Raw genomic sequence first — 6000 nt, 5'->3', positions numbered from 1 at the left:
TGAGCTCTAAATTTGAGGTAGGGATTCCTACTCATCTTTATGAGCTTTAACCTAAATGTTGAGCTTTTGTACAAATGGTTTGATTTGGGAAGTTAGGGTTTGTAATGTGTTATATTGGAAAGAGGGGTTTTGTTCTTTGATTCAAACATATGTGTTTTGAGTCTAAAAAGGGATGTTATTGATGTTGTTGATAATATCTGAGCCTTTGGGGTCAATATTGAGGAAAAAGGGAAAAATGCCATGTTTGGGTATATTTGGGTTGTTAGTGTAATTAATGACATTTATCATGGAATTATGAAATTGAGGTGGAAATAATGAAATTGGCTCATTATGAGATAGAATGGTGCAGTTGGATTTTTAACTGCTCACTTTGAAAATGTGGAAATTATATATCTGTCAAGGCATTTATTATCTGTTTAGAAATAATTGCTTTGGGCTATCGGTTGAGGATAGTCTTGATTGTTGTAGACAATGCATGATGATTAGGCAAACTAAAACTAATCAATTGAATATGTCATCAGATATGACGGTTGGAATAATACATCAAATTTATGTATTGATTGATTATGTATATGATATGTGTTTATATACATTGTATTGTGTGGGAGGAGATAGGAGATGTACTCCACGGTTTAGGGGAAGATAGGGGATGGACTCCTAAACTAGATATTGTTTGGGAGGAGATAGGGGATGGACTCCATCGATACAACAAATATGTGTATCTATTGAAGTATTGATACAGCAAATCTGTGTATCATATATGAAGTATGGAAGTGTTTTATTTCAGATTGATACAGCAATTATGCATATCTATTGTGAATATGAAGTGTTTAATTTGAGTTGTTATCTCAATTGAAATGGAAGCACTGTTGATATGAGATATAATCTCATTTAAATTGTTTAGCCAAGTTCTGAGCCATAGTTATGAATTGATAAATTGAATAAGAAATGGAAAATGGAATGAAACATGGACACATTTGTCATGTAATTGAAATGGACTATAAATTGATTTATGTGAGTTAAACATTTATCAAATGCTAATGTTTTAGTTATTGCTCATATTATGTTTAGCATATCTGTACTGGGCATTGGCTCACCCTATATGGGACATCATTTTCAGGTACATGTATTATGCCACCTCCAAGGACGTAGCTTGGAAGGCTTGAGGCTGTTGGACTTTTGTTGTTTTTGTTGTATTACATGTATATCAAGCCAATGGCTTATTTTGTGTAGAGTTAGTACTCTTTTTTTTGTAACCAAGTGTTGACTTGGAAAGTTGTAAGCCCGTAGGGCATTTACTTTTGTTGTCAACATGTAATACTTTTGGACTAAATACTCTAATGAATAGAAATATATTTATTTCTCTTATGTTTATGGATGTCGTGAATGCATGATTTATGGGTTTATTTTGAGGGCATTACACCATGGATTGGTCAGGTAAGTCAAAAACTATGTTATTTAATGCCATGGTAGATAAAGTTGTTAGGAAGTTGTAGGGATGGAAATTTGGTTTGTTAAATTTTGTTAGTCGGTGTATTATGGTTAAGCATGCGTTACAAGCAGTTCCGTTATATATCATGTCCGTCTTTAAAGTGCCATGTAAAGTCATTAAAAAAATAACAGCTATAATTCATCATTTCTTACGAAAATCAGATAAAGAACAAGGGATGTGTTGGAAAAATGGGATAGTTTGTGTGTAGCTAAGATAGAGGGAGGCCTTGGCTTTAAAGATTTGGGTTGTTTTAATCAAGCATTATTAGCAAAACAAGCTTGGCGATTAATTTCTAATCTGACATCTTTGTTTGCTAAAGTACTTTTAGGTAAATATAGTTTTTGTAATAATTTTCTTCAAGTTGGGGGGAAATAGGATAGCGTCACGGGCAATGGCGGAGGGACTGAAGGCCCAGGGAGGTCATGTGCCATCGCTAGATTTTGGGAATATTTTTTTTTTTTTTTTTAAATTTTGCAAACATAAAGAAAATATTTTAAATAAAAAAAATTACAAAAATATTATTAGAGTGAAATGTTAATGAAATTTAAAAATTATAAGAATAATAATGGTTATTTTAATTGAAAATGAAGAGACTACTATAAACCATATTATCTATGAAAAATTTTGAATGTAACGGTGATGTCATAATTATTGACATGCAAGTATAAGTAATATCATAATAAAAATATGAAATTTATTGGGTTATTGGTTACATTTGACATGAGAGGTTCACTCTCTATGTGTTTATGTACTATTAGTCGGTGATATCACATATTAATGATGACGTGGTATTACCATTATATTGAATTTTTAATCAAATTTTGTATAATTTTTTTTTTATTTATAATTATACAATTTATTTTAAGACTTATATCCACATATATATTTTTTATATTATCCATGATATACTAATTATAAATAACATTATTTTGATGTTTCTCGAAATCAATCGTAAAAACTTGTGTGAAATATTTTTGTAAAAATTTTCGATATTGTAATTAATAAGTGACCCCTTTAATTTAATTTTTTGGCTCTGCCACTGGTTATGGGGATGGAAAAGTATTCTTTGGGGTAGCGAGTTGTTGAAGGAATGACTGATATAGAGGGTTGGCAATGGGCAATCAATAAATCCTTCCGAGGATTCGTGAATTCCTAGTCAAGCGAACCTAGTAAGAGGAGTTATGCTATCACAATATTTTCCTACATTGCAAGTGAACCATTTGATAGACTTTCAGAATAATTGTTGGCGTCGAAATTTAGTTCAGTGGCTGTTTCCTAAAAGTGTTGTCTTATCGATTTTAGGTATTCACATTCCTTTAGTTCCTTGCTTTGACAAGTTGGTGTGTATTCACAACAAGAATGGTATGTATTCGGTTAAATCGGGTTATTGGGTTGCCATTAGGCGAAGATATGAAAAGTATAATGTAGGGAATGTGGTTGATTCTTTTATTTGGAAAAAGTTGTGGAAGACTAAAATACATTCGAAATGGATTTTATTTAATTAGAAGTGTCTTCATAATATTCATTCGGTGAGTTGGCAACTTAAATTAAGGGGTATGTTGGTCGATATAAGATGTGTCAGGTGCGAGCATGTAAATGAGATAGTAGAGCATGCTTTTTTCGATTGTCCTTGGTCACAAAGTTTGGAGGGGTACTGTTTTGGGATTGGATTTTACTTGTGGGCATCCTGTTGACTTTAGAACATGGTGAGAGGGATGGGTTAGGAGTGTTCAAGAGGAAGACATTATAAGTCATTCTATTGTTATTATGGGGGCAATGTGGAGGAAGCACAATCTTAAGGTGTTTGAACATAAGCAACTGACAGTAGATCATACTTTATACTTGGTTACTGAACTTCTATGGAAATGGAACAATGGAAGTGCAATAGTTGATAATGATATATCTGAATGTGCTAATGCCAAGCTACATGTTTCGTCATCAAATAAATGTTGTGTTATTACTAATACTTTTATACTATCTGATGATTTTTAGCTCTTTACCTATGTGGTGGATGGAGCATGGAAGCAAAGCACCAAAGTAGTTGGCCTGGCATGGGTCTGTTTTGATGAAGCTCAAGTGCAGGTATCTCAACAAGTGCTCTATTCGATTGTATTCTCCTTTATTAGCAGAAGCTAGAACTCTTTTGGAGGCTATTAAATGGGCTGTCAAGATGCAGATTCGTTGCCTCACGATTTTTACAGATTGTCAGATATTGGTAGATAGTTTTGAGCGACAAAGCAATCTGGACTAGGAGGTTGATTTGGTTGTCCAAGATGTATTGGCTTTATGTAAACAATTTCAATTTTTGTCTGTAACTAAAGTGGATAGGTTTCTGGTGGGGCCAGCGCACAAACTGGCAAATTCTATAAAACTCATATCTTATGGGTAATATATTTGGAAGTTTGCCTGGTTCTCTGAAAAAAAAAAAGAAAAAAAAAATCTAATTTTATATATACTATTACTAGCCTTTCTTTTGTTTTTTTTCTTTTTCCTTGTCCCTCTATAAGTTTGTATAAAACACGAGATTTAGCCACCAAAAAAAAAATGGATAAATTACACTTTGCCACATTTATGTTTGGCTGCTTTTTCACTTTGGCTTTTAAAGCTTATTTTTTTCTCACTCTAACCCTTCATGATTCAATCTTTCCTCAGTTTACTTCTAAAATTAATTTTGTGGGAGCCGAATATTATTTTTATGTAGGAAAGCCAATTGAATTTAAAGAAAAATCGACACGTATACTATTCAGCTCCGGCCTAGGGGGATCCTGAAGCTGAATAACTAAATCGGCCATAGAATCAGCCGTAAAAGAAGCCGAGTGTGAATAGGCATGACAGAATGGCCGAGTGAGCAATTATACGTTGGATTAAAGGTGGGCCCGACCCCCAAGATTAGTGACGAGTATAAATAGGAGGAGCATAAACCAAAGAGTGATATGTGAGAATAGATGAGATTAACTTGTGATACAAGCAAATGAGAGAGTATATATTGACTTGTCCGTCGGAGTACTAATACAGGCACCCCCGATCAGAGTGTTCATCCTTTTTTAGGTGACAAGCTAAGGATCAGGAGCGTCCTACAGGATACTAGAGTATTTCCAAACCATATTCCCACAATTACCGGCACCCCCAACCAAAGTGTTCATCCTTTTTCAGGTGACAAGCTGAGGATCAAGAGCGTCCTACAGGATACTAGAGTATTTCCAAACCATATTCCCACAATTACCGACACCCCCAACCAAAGTGTTCATCCTTTTTCAAGTGACAAGCTGAGGATCAAGAGCGTCCTACAGGATACTAGAGTATTTCCAAATCATATTCCCACAATTGGCACCGTCTGTGGGAATACTCAAGCACATCCATGGCGGGCGTGATAGATGATCCTTTGATAGTCACTGACGATCTTATGCCAAGAGATAACATCACTCCAAGAAATAGATTGGGCCAAAGAATATCGCTGCACGACGGGCCTTGAACTTCAACTCAGCAGCCCAGACCTCACCCTCGACATTAGTGCATGAGACAATGCAAATGATTATGGATCAAGCTAAACAAAACAAACAGCAGTTAGAAAACATGATTCCTGAGAACGAGCGCCTCCGACAGGATTTGGCCCTAGAGGTGGTAAAATCTCAACAGGCTGTGTCCCAAGACCGGGGTTGACCGTTAGGAAAGAAGGATGGTCGATGACATCAGCTTCAGAGATACGATAGTGGCAGTGACTCTAACTCATCATCCCTGGAATCTAGAAAGAAGGGACGGGTCGATGTCTCCAGCTCATCCGAAGGAAGTCCATATGCACGGCATAAGAGAGAGAGGAGAAATGATTCAGATGAGGAAGACAAGCATGACCTTTTTGTGAGACGAATCGCAAGAGCAGTGCTACCCAAGAAGTTCAAAGCGCCATCATTCACCCTGTATGACGGAAAATCGGACCCCACTAATCATATTCATCATTATAAACAAGCCATAACACTTTATGCTGACGATGAAGCCTTCATGTGTCGAATATTTCCAAGTAGTCTGGGATCACTGGTCGTCAGATGGTATTACAAATTGGAGTCGACATCGATTAAGAACTTCCACCAACTCCAAAAATCCTTCAGGGCAAGATTCGTCACTAATGAGGTCCAGCCAAAGCAAGCCGATTCTCTCTGGGCAATGCAAATTCAACTAGAAGAGACACTGCGTGAATATTCGGCACGCTATGGGGAATGCTTCAATTTGGTGGATGATGCCTGCAACGACTTCATGGCCATTACAGTCTTTAAGATGGGATTGTATCCTGACAGTCCCCTCCTCATTTCATTAACCAGACGGCCCCCCAAAACAGTCTGGTCGTTAATGAAGAAAGTCGAAGAATATTGCAAAGTGGAAGACGATGCCCTGCGTGTCAAAGCCGGGCATAAATTCGATAAAATGGCCCTGTCTGAAATTGTCCAGCCGATAAGCGTCGTGCCATCAAGGAACCCTGAACTGCAGAATAGGGATAAATGAGACAAAAGGCGCGA

Source organism: Camellia sinensis, chromosome 8, assembly GCF_055761805.1.
Source record: "Camellia sinensis isolate YWXY chromosome 8, ASM5576180v1, whole genome shotgun sequence".
In the NCBI taxonomy this organism is placed as follows: Eukaryota; Viridiplantae; Streptophyta; class Magnoliopsida; order Ericales; family Theaceae; genus Camellia; species Camellia sinensis.
This window is presented reverse-complemented; position numbering follows the sequence as displayed.